General features: G+C 35.5%; 1 long non-coding RNA gene across 1 annotated transcript in view; it reads left to right on the top strand.

Annotated features, from left to right (window-relative positions):
• The window catches only part of LOC144340924 (uncharacterized), a 163590-nt gene that overhangs the window by 146189 nt on the left and 6081 nt on the right, over positions 1 to 11320 (top strand). The gene's annotated exons all lie outside the window — the stretch shown is intronic.

Consider the following 11320-nt stretch of genomic DNA (forward strand, 5'->3'; position numbering starts at 1 on the left):
CTAAATAATGCAACAAAAGCATTTTCAAGGTTCATGTGCATCTTTTCATATGCAGACTTTGCAGTTCTCTTTAATAATTTAACTTGTTTGGACACATCTTACTGAATCATATTTTTTGAGTTGAAAAATATATTACCTTGTGAGTCAGTCAAGCATTTGCAGAAAGTGATACTCTTGGTTGCCTGCTTTACCTGACTCTGTTTTGGTTTTGCTTGGCTTCTACTATTCTCGATCAGATGTTTGTTAGATCTTTGGCAGGTAATCATGTTTGTGGACCACACTCATCTGTCAGATATCTGTTCAATTAACCAAAATAATCATGTAGAGTATATATAGTTAATTGGCTGAGAATCTGACTTCCTAAACATTTGATTACTAGTATTTCACATGCTTTTTCTAGATAACTTAGGCTCTTTCTCAGAAGCTTGAGTCTGACTTTTGCATTCCTGATTCACTTGACTGTGAATCATATAATTTCTTATTCTTTTTCTAGCTTGATAATCTCTGCTCTTTAGTTTCCATTCTAAGAGTATATTAATTTCTACAGTGGCCTGATTCATGCTGACAATACTGAAACTAGAAATTTAAAATAATGGGTAAAAAGTGGAGACTACTTCATGTGCATCTCTGGATCACTATTAAGTTATTGACAAAATGAATACTCATATGATAAAATATATTTTTCTATGTAAATAATAACATATTATCCTTATTACATTTTAATAAAACTCATGTTTGCTTTGGTGACACTTTTTAAAACAAAGGTTATAGACAAAATTATGATACTTACAAAAATTTTGGTAAAGGCTCACAGTTTGGCATAAGAGATACTAGGGGTTCATATCCCCACTGTCTCATTTAATAGCTGCAGAATCTTAAGTAATTTTCCTAATCTCTTAGAGGGACTAATGCATTTACACCAGTGCAAGGAATATAGTCAATGCTCAGCAAATGAAAGTTCTTACTATGATTATTCTTGTGACTATTACAATGAGTACAACTAGTATAACCAGTACAACCACTACTATTTTAAGTACCAGTAATCCATCCACTACTACTTAGAGGAAAGAGAGAAAACTAATACTACAGAATGCAAAAAAAAAAAATAAATAAAGAAATAACTAATGAACATCAATAACTTTATGATAGAAGGCATTATTTAGTGTTCCTTATATTAAACTCACATGATTAAGAAGACTGAGATGTTCTTTCATTAGGCATTGCTAATCATAAAGCCCACTTTGGAAAGATTTTCATTTCCCTAGCTCGGTATTCCCAGTGGATTCCTCTCTGATTATGATCGTTCAAGTGGTATTTAATGTTGGTTGTTATCAAAATGAATACTTTTGATTTGGAATGGCATTAGTTTAATTGCTACTATATTTCTTGTAATGTAAAATAACGTAGAAAAAGTTTGTTTTGCCCAAATACAGTTGAATGGGAAAATTTCAACTCTAATACACTCCTTAAATATAAACACTTTTGGAATGAACATTATTATTCAAATTAGCAATCAGAAAAAGACATATTTAAGATAAATATTATGTTAATTCTTATTTTAAAAATCACAAACATTCCATGTATATTTGAGTGTGTAATCCCAGACGAACTGTAACCCCTGGATATATCTAATGAGAACTTACTCCCTTTGTTTCCTATTGAAATTCATTCTAATTAGAAATAAATTACATATTTTTCAACTTTCAAAACATTATTGCCACAAGTTAATTCTCTCTACTGTAGAGAAAACCATACCTACATAGGATTTCCATAGCTACATGGAATTTGATTCTATTGCAGATTTCATTCTATAAACATTTGGTGCATAACTTTTACATCTGAATTGCTATACAAAACGCAGTTCTGTGTATAGTGCCGCAAGGTAAAGATGATTGTTACACAATCTGCCCTTCTTTTCTGCCACCAGAAGAAGCAGAATTCACTCTCTATAGTTTTATTAACATGTATTTTTGTTACTATTTTCTCAAAGTTAGAATTTAAACCAAAGATTCCAAAAATAAAATCACAGAAAAAAGATTTTTTGTGAGATGGATGGCAATGACTGCAATACTATAAAGCTATTGCAATAGCTTTAATTATTCATCAAATGGAAAGTTTCCCTACCAAGGTTGCCAAAGACTACAGCATCTTCATAGTGTATTTCCCTCCAAGCTGTACTTTAGTGCACAGAAAGAAGCCACAAGTAACTAGCAACATGACTATAAGGGTGTTAAATGTCAAATTTAATTCACTCAACAATTTCTGAATTTCTAAGAAAAGAGAATTTAAGAGCTAAGCAATAGGCACTTTTTGTAAATCTGAAGGTAATCTGTTTCATGTTTGCAAAACAAGTACACTTCCCTATGCAATTCAAACATTGAAAGAAAAATTTAAATATTTAGAAAGCATGTTCTGTACAGATTTAAGCCAGCTTTTAGAGTACTGTATATCTCAATTTGAAAATTATTTTTATGTTTTATCCAGGGATATATAATTAACAGATGCCATTCTTCATTATAATATCTAAATATTTTTAAATTGTGGGTAATGTTGGGATTTAATGTAACATACATATTTGAGATGACTTCGATGAAATATAGGTGATTAAATCACTGAATAACAATAACACATCAAAAGATATGTAACAAGGAGGAGATTCATGTAAACTTTAAAATTGAGTTTTCCACTGACGATATAACAGAGATTGCAATTTATGGAGTTTTAAAGTAAGAGTCTTTTTAAGTCTCTTTGCTGAATTACTCAATGCAAGTCTTTACAAATGTAAAAGTATAATGTCAATTACAACTTAATGAACATATATCAATGAAGAGTTAAAGTAGTATAGGCCTGGTCACCTAATTTTTTAACTTAGGACAGAGATTTTGCTACCTGAGTCAATGCTTCTCAGACATCATTAAGCATAAGTATTACCTGGAAATGTGTCTAGCTCCAAATGCACCATATTTTGATACTATATTTTGGTACTATATTTTGATTTAGTGAGGACCAGGAAGCTATTTAAACTAATTCTCCAGGAAATTCTGAGGAAGTTGACTGAAGGAGGAGTCTTCTAGACTATCCATCTAATAAATATATTATATTAGGGAAATTAAAATATGTTCATCTTGAAATTATTGAAATACCATATTACTTCTCTCTACTAAGTTTGTTTTGACATCAGTTGAATAGCAGGTTAAACATTAAACTCTCTAATAAATCTCTGATTCAATCAATCAAATTTATTTTATTTACATCCTATACTCTGTGCCAAAAGTTTTGATAGGCATCTGTTCTTATTATCTTTTGCTGAATTAAAAGCAACAACAACAACAACAACAAAACCCCCAAAACACTACCCCAAAACAGGATATTTAAACAGTAATTTATTATTATTTTACTTTGTTCTGTGAATTGATTGGGCTCAGCTGGGCAACTCTCACTTGAGATGTCTCACAGTTACGGTCAAATCCTGGCTGGAGCCACAAACAGTCAAATTAAGGCTCAATTGAGCTGGACTTCCAAGGTTGCTCATTTACAGTGCTGGTGGTTGACATTGGCTATTGGCTTAAAAGTCAGCTAAGGATTTTAATTGGAGTATCTATCTTGGCCTCTCTATGTGGCTTGGGCTTCATAGCAGGCCATCAGTTTCCTGAGCTGGAGAATTCCAACGGCAAATGTTTCAGGAGGCTCAATCTGAAGTTCTTCTGATCCATACTATGGTCATTATGACCATAGTATCAACTCCACTGCATTCTGTGGGTCAAAAGTGAGTCTCAATTAGTTTACAGTCAAGGAAAGGAGACTGCATTGGGTGTGACTATCAGGAACCATGGCTCACTGGAGCACCATCTTTGGAGTCTAGCTAACACAGCATCTTTGTATGTAATCTAACTTAATCTCAATTAAAACTTCTAGAAAATATTGTGTTAGCTAAATGGAGCTGGTTCTTTTGATAACTCCAGAAAATGACCCATTTCAAGAACAGTGAGCTCTTTACATAATGAGTTAGCTTAATCCTTGACAAATTGTTTTTTTTTTCTTTTTTTTTTTTCTTTTTAAAGTTTGCACTTTCTTCTTTCTTTCTTTTCTGTTTTCTTGTCCAGGCTAGAGTGCAATAGCATGATTTTGGCTCACTGCAACCTCTGCCTCCTGGGTTCAAGTGATTCTCCTGCCTCAGTCTCCCAAGTAGCTGAGATTACAGGCACCCGTCACCATGCCTGACTAATTTTTTGTATTTTTAGTAGAGACGGAGTTTCAACATGTTGGTCAGGCTGGTCTCGAACCCCAGACCTCAGGTGATCTGCCTGCCTCAGAAGGTTGCCCTTTCTATTGTCACTTGCTTAAAGGCAGGCTTTTGTGTTTTCAGCCTGATTGATCAGTGAAACATCTTGAATGTAAGAAAGTCATTTTGGGCTCCCCATAATTCCTCCACTCTCACACCATATACTCTTTTTTTTTTTTTTTTTTTTTTTTTTTTTTTTATTGGTCTCTTCCCCTCCTCCCTTCCCAGGCAGCTAGGACCAAGCAGGAAAAAATCAAGGGTCATTTTAAAATTAAATTATCATGCTTGATTTGGAAACCACAAAAAGCACCTAAATGGCATATCAATCAACTTTTGATAAGTTACTGTGTACCAATAATGTGCAAAGTACTTTATGTGTCCTGTCTAATCAAATCTCCACAGCAAACCAGTGAAGCAGATACTAGCGTCCTCATTTGTGTGAAGAAACTACAGCAAAGAGAAGCAAGGGACTTTTCAAAAACCTAAAAAAATGTGTTAGAGAATTATTATTATTATCACTTTGAGACAGAGTCCCACTCTGTTGCCCAGGCTGAAGTGCAATGGCACGATCTCGGCTCGCTGCAGCCTCCATCTCCTGGGTTCAAGCAATTCTCCTGCCTCAGCCTCCCAAGTAGCTGGGATTACAGGCACACGCTACCACATCTAATTTTTGAATTTTTTAATAGAGATGGGGTTTCACCATCTTGGTCAGACTGATCTCGAACTCCTGACCTCAAGTGATCAGCTCACCTCAGCCTTCCAAAGTTCTGGGATTACAGGTGTGAGCCATCGCATCTGGCTTATCATAGATAATTATATCCGATGGTGTCTACGTGAATTCATATGTGCATCTATCTCACAGTGTATGTTTGAACTTTGACTCAGTTGGGACTGAACTGTTCTTTCTCCTAGCAATTGATCAATACTTCCAGTTACTTTCTAAGCCAGTTCTTGATTTATGATAATGTAATTTAAAGCTGTTATTTGTTGTCTCAATGACTCCCTTCATGCTGGCACCTGCCCTGATTATTTTTAAAATTTTACCTAATTATTGCCTGTATTTGGGCACCTGTCCCCAGCTTGTGTATTCAAGCCCTAAGCTTCATGACTTCCCCATTCTAGCTCTTCCTCCTTTCCAAGTTGACTCAATTACATGGAAATTACCCAATGAGGATCCTTCCTGCCTGCCACAAGTTGCCAGACCCATGACACTCCATAAAGGCATTGGCTCATGGGTCCGTGCTCTGATTTCTCCTTGTCTACCATGACCAAACTTCAGGCTTTTGGGTGACTTGTGTGGATTGCAGGCCATGGGGTGCCTCCCTGTCTAGGACCTTTAACCTCATATGCTTCATCTTTTAATCTCATGTGCCTCTCCAAGGGTAATTTTCACAGCTTTGTTGGAGTAATCCTTGAAGACTCCACAACAGGGACCTACTCACCCATTTACAATGAAGTTAGTAAGTTGTTTGTTATAGCAGAAGAAGCAACTTGTCTTCCCATTGCTGCTGTGGCAAAGAAAATGTACGCAGCTCCACTCAGTGAAGTGTTAGATTGTCCAAATAATCTTAAAAGAGGAGGTAGAATTTAGCCTTGTCTTTTGCTGCTTAAGAACAGATTTTGCTATGCTAAAATTCCAGTCTTACCTCTTCTACACATGTAGCAATATAATGTTACAATCTCAGAGACAGTATCACATGTCAATGTAATGGGACTTATGGTGAAATCTAAGAGCTTATCCCAAAGATAGTACTGTCTAGAAAATAAAATACTAATCAATAAATTAATGTCACACAGCATTACATATGTTTTCCAGAATATTTCCTACATTTGCTTGCTTTTCATGGCAGTTTTTTTGCAGCTTTTGCAGATTTACAAAAAGTTATATAGAGCTTAGATGAATTTACTGCAGCGAGTCGGGTGTGAAATTTTGGGATAAAAAAAGAGTTGGTCTTTCTGAGAAATTCGCTGGAGATGAGTACAGTTCCTCTCTGGACAGTGTCAGTTTGTCTTTCAACTGAGCTGAACTCCTTTAAGCATGCTATATCCACATCAATCGACCATCATGCTTTCTCTCTTTGTGGTAACCTGTATGTCTTTATCATACCCCCAGTATGATTTAGGTCCCAGCAGAAAAATATCTAGTCCTAATCTAAAAAGTAACTGCCTGAGATTTGCAGCTGACCTAGAATTCTGAGCTATTTTCCTCATTTTCACATTCAACAAATGCTATTTTTATGCACAGCTACTGTGTGTAAACAATGATCACCTTTGCCATCAAAGGTCTTACCATCTGGGGGAAATACATAGAAATAAGCAATGAAAATTGTGGGAGACCAAGTAGTATATGATAGTGTAAAGTACCAGGAGAACACAAAATACTCCCCCAGTATTTGCATTCTGAAGACACCTTCCCAGCAGAAACTACTTCTAAAGCACAAACCTACAGAAAATTTAAGAGTGAAAGGGATTTGTGGGAAGAGTGTCCCAGACAGGGGAACCAGTTTATGCAAAGACTTACCCATGAATGAAGAAGAACATGGTGCACATGTAGAACTGAGAAATGACTAGCTTTTCTATAACACAGAAAGTAGGGATTGAAGGTGAGAGTTAGTGCTGGAGATATTAGCAAGGAACATGTCATGTATCTATGCTAGGTATTTTGAACTTATGCTGAACGCAAGGGGTGCCAATGAAACTCTTTAAGTGAGGGAAGAAAAAACTGGGCTTCATAACGAATAAATGAGTTCCTCAAATGGTAACTTGGAGAGTAGAATTTAGGTGGGGAAGAGCATAATGACTTAAGGCAAAGTAGTCTCAGAAAATGCTTTCAGGCCATTTAACTGATGATCCAAGTGCATGCTTTAGGAGAAGAGTGTTCATTCACTCATTCATTCATTCATTCAACAGAAATGTATTGTGTATCTACTCTATATCAAAGACTACTCAAGTCATTAGGAGTTATAGCAGTGAACAAACCAGACCACATCTTTGCCATCATTTCATTTATTTATATAAATGAATATATGCCAAGTATTTGTGCTCTAAGAAAAATAAAACACTATTAGAAAAAGGAGAATGTGGGGAGGAAGGTGTTGTTTTATAACTGGTGGTCAGGGAAATATCCACACACCGTCTGTTACTTTTCTCTGGATGCTTCTTGTCTGAGAAAAAAAGTTACAGTGTTTGTTTACCTATTCATTCAATATTCTTTTAATGCCTCTGTGTACTAGGGACTCTGCAAGGCCTTGTGGCAGTGTCATGGCAGGTAGACAGGCTGGAAAGATCAATCAAGCAGTACTTTGTAAGCCGTGTTAAAGGTTAAAGGTTTGGATGTTTTTCCTAGGAACAATGAAAGCCATTGTGATATTTTAATTAAGAATTCCATGTGATCATGTTTGTATTTTTAAAAGATCATTCTGATTATAGTTAAAGGAATGAATTGATTAACAGGGCTGAAATAAGTTCTTTTTAACTGAAGGGAAAATAATAGATTTTCTTTGCTTAGCTACTAGTAGTGATGGCTAAATTTCCTTTCATTCAAGGAAAAGTAATACTTTTTTGTTTTACTATGATAAAAGGTCTTTATTCGTTTTCAGAGTGATAAACAAATTTCCTATGAATACACTTTTTCCTCTTGAGTGCAGAATTTTTTGTGAAGGCTAAGACGTGAATGTGTTCACTGAGTGAATTTTTCAAAGAAATTCTAACATGTCCTTATTTGCTCATTGAGGGACTTTTGCATCTAACAAAGAGTAATATCTTTATACAAGACAACATTTGATTGGCAGCAAAAACACACATTTTATTATTTAAAATGCACCAGACACACTTTTATTTCATGACTAAACACCTTTCTTATTCACGTTTTATATAAGTGGAATTTCAAAATATTTGTTTATATAACATTCTGCAAAGAAATATCCTAATACAGATTTGGCCATATTAAAAATGCCTTATGTGCCATATTGCTCAGAAGGCATGTTTATGAATAAGTTTTCAAAGCTCCATATGCACAAATATGAAACACAAAATCTTCCTCCAAATACTAAGAATATAGCCCGTTCTACATTTGCTGGTTTATATTGCTAACATTTATCTGCATCTCCATATCCCAAGATTTGCAAATGAGATAATTCTGTTGCAGTATGCCGCCAAGTATAAACAGCTGGCTCTCTTTGGCGAGCAGAATATCATCTGAACATTTAATGCAGCTCTTCCTCTAGGATACCTTTTATCCTCAGAATTTAGGGAAGCACAGTTGCTTGGCATGTTTCAAATGTACTATTCTCTAGAGTTTTATAGCTCATGGATTCTCTTGATAACTACAATAATAAGGGACCTGACAAGGACAAGATATTTATATTAAGTATTGTGAATGAAATCTTATGAACCTGTGAGTGGGACATTTCAGGGAAGCCCTCTGAAATTTTAAATAGGCAGTTTAATATAGTGATACCATCTTAAATTATTTTCAAGTGGAATAAAATTCAGTCATTGGAGTTTTGAGGAGCCACAGTGTATACAAATACATAGTAGGGAGAGTTTCTCCATCAATCTTTATATGGAACATATTTCTTTTATTTTTCCAGAAGTAGAAAAAATATTTACTGGCTTCCGTTCATAAAGTTACAGGTGAAAACACAAAAATAAGAAATCAGGACTGATTTGGAAAAGAAATTATGTGAATGAATATAAGAACAAGAGATATCGATATTTACCACCTTGTATACTGGAGATGTGACACTTGGCTTCAGGCTTTGCTTGTCTTTTTGTTCACCTGTGGTCTAGGCCAGTGCTGTCCAATAGAACTTTCTGCAATGAGAGAAATCTTTCATACCTGTGTTGTTCAAAATGGTGCCTGCTAGCCACTTGTGGCTAATGAACATATAAAATGTAGTAAGTGCAACCAAAGAAATGCATGTTACATTTTATTTAATTTAAATTAATGGAAATGTTAAATTGTGCACCCAGCTAGTGGCTATCACATTGAACATGTGTGTCTAGGCCATGAGAAGAGTCTTTCTTTCTATAACTGGAGGACATAAGACAGTAATGCAGAACTCAGTCTATAGCCACTCTGGCCCATCTCCACAGGAAGGTTCAGAGGCTGAGACCTACACAGAGTGGCAGTTCTAGACTCCTTTGTCAGTTATCTTAGGATGGATGACAGCCAGTCAGGCTGGGGAAGACTCCTGAGAACCCTTACTCATTCTAATGACTCACTCCGAAGTGGTGATAGCCTAGATGAAGAGAATATTTTAGCTACCCAAAAGAGCAATAATCATTATCTTGACTGAAAATCAAATGTTTCACAGGGAAAATATGGTTAGAAGAAAGAAATTTACTGTTGATGTTATAAATATAACTTTAGAATGTTTCAAAATGTTTGTTTTTATACTGACAATTATGAATTATTTATCTTACTGCAAAGACACTAATAGCTTTGAACTTTCTTCATTTATTTTAAGTCTAAAGGGTAAACCTATGTGTCAAAGTAACTTTTATCAATTATTTTAACAATTCTTTTGTTCTCCAAAGCAACTTATGTGGAAATTACCTACCTGAAATATGTGTGACCCTGCCCTGTCTCCAAAAAGAAAAAAACAAGCAGATAAAAATCAATAAACAGCGACAGTAAAAATAAAAATTGTTTAGGGGAGACAAGATTCTCTTACAAATTGTAATTGCTAAAATGTACTTGAGATATTTATCAATAATAAAACTAAATTAAATTTCCTGAGCATATTCTATATGCCTGACACTAAGATGGTTGATGTGGATTACATCCTTTAATAAATCTACAAAGTGGGTGTTATCATTCCTTCCATTTTGCAGAGCAAGATGCTGAGACTTAGAAACGGGAAGTAATGCTTCCAAATTCACATAGCAAGTCAATGGAGTGGCCAGAATCTGGATCTAGGTTTGCACAAATCTATTTTTAGCCAATTACATGGAACATTCAGAAAATCTAAATTGATTTCATTTGATGTCATAGATAGAATGAAAATTTTCTATAGACTGTGACTTTCCCCAAAGAAACCAAATTGACAACAGAAAATACATATAAGTTTATATATATTTTGAAGCAACTTACTGTAAAGTTATGTTATACTTTTTTTGCATATAATTTGAGTGTAATACACTGCATCTGTGCCGATGAAATCTATTTATTACTGCAATTGTGATATAGTGCTAGAAAATCTGTAGAGTCCAAAGGAGTGTTTTGGCTACCACTGTCATTTAAGCCTTTGATTTGCTTCGGAGAGCTGGAGGGCACTGTGTGTCCACTTGCCAACTAGGCCAGGTGCATGAGTACATCTCTAAAATAATGTAGAACTACTTTCACAGGAATTGAAGAAATGTTTCCTAGATTTCTTTGGACAAGAAGTCATTATCAGTATCTTTGGGGAAGAGTTGCAGAAGCTTCATGAAAAGTATCAAGTCATTACTTACTTTTCATACTCCTAAACCTAGGTCTGAAAGGACGGATAATAATACCTTTTGCTCATGAAGAACAAGTCTCATAGTGACCCTCAGGGTCACTTTGAAAAACACAGAACTAAGCCCAGAATATGGATTTTATTGTAAATGTTTTGTCTCATTTTTTACCTGTTTGAGGTTTTGATTCTGCTGGCAGCATTGGCCTTATAGTACTGTATATGTATGGTATTATGCCATAATAAGTTGTGTGCCTGTGCTCCTGGCTACTTGGGGGGCTGAGGTGGGATGACTGCTTGACCCAGGGGATCGAGGCTACAATGAGCCATGATCACACCACTACACTCCAGCCTGAGTGACAGAGTTTGACAAAAATTGACAAAAATTGTTTGTAGAGATGGGGGTCTCGCTATGTTGCCCAGCCTGGTCTCAAACTCCTGGCCTTAGTGATCCTCCTGACTTGGACTCCCAAAGCAATGGGATTACAGGTGTGAGCCACCACATCTGGCCAGAAGATACTTTAGTGGAACCAATCTGGGCTGGCAACAAACCATTTACATTGTGTGTGTGTGTGTGTTTGTGTATGTGTGTATGTGT

The sequence above is a fragment of the Macaca mulatta genome, chromosome 5 (assembly GCF_049350105.2).
Source record: "Macaca mulatta isolate MMU2019108-1 chromosome 5, T2T-MMU8v2.0, whole genome shotgun sequence".
Classification (NCBI taxonomy): Eukaryota; Metazoa; Chordata; class Mammalia; order Primates; family Cercopithecidae; genus Macaca; species Macaca mulatta.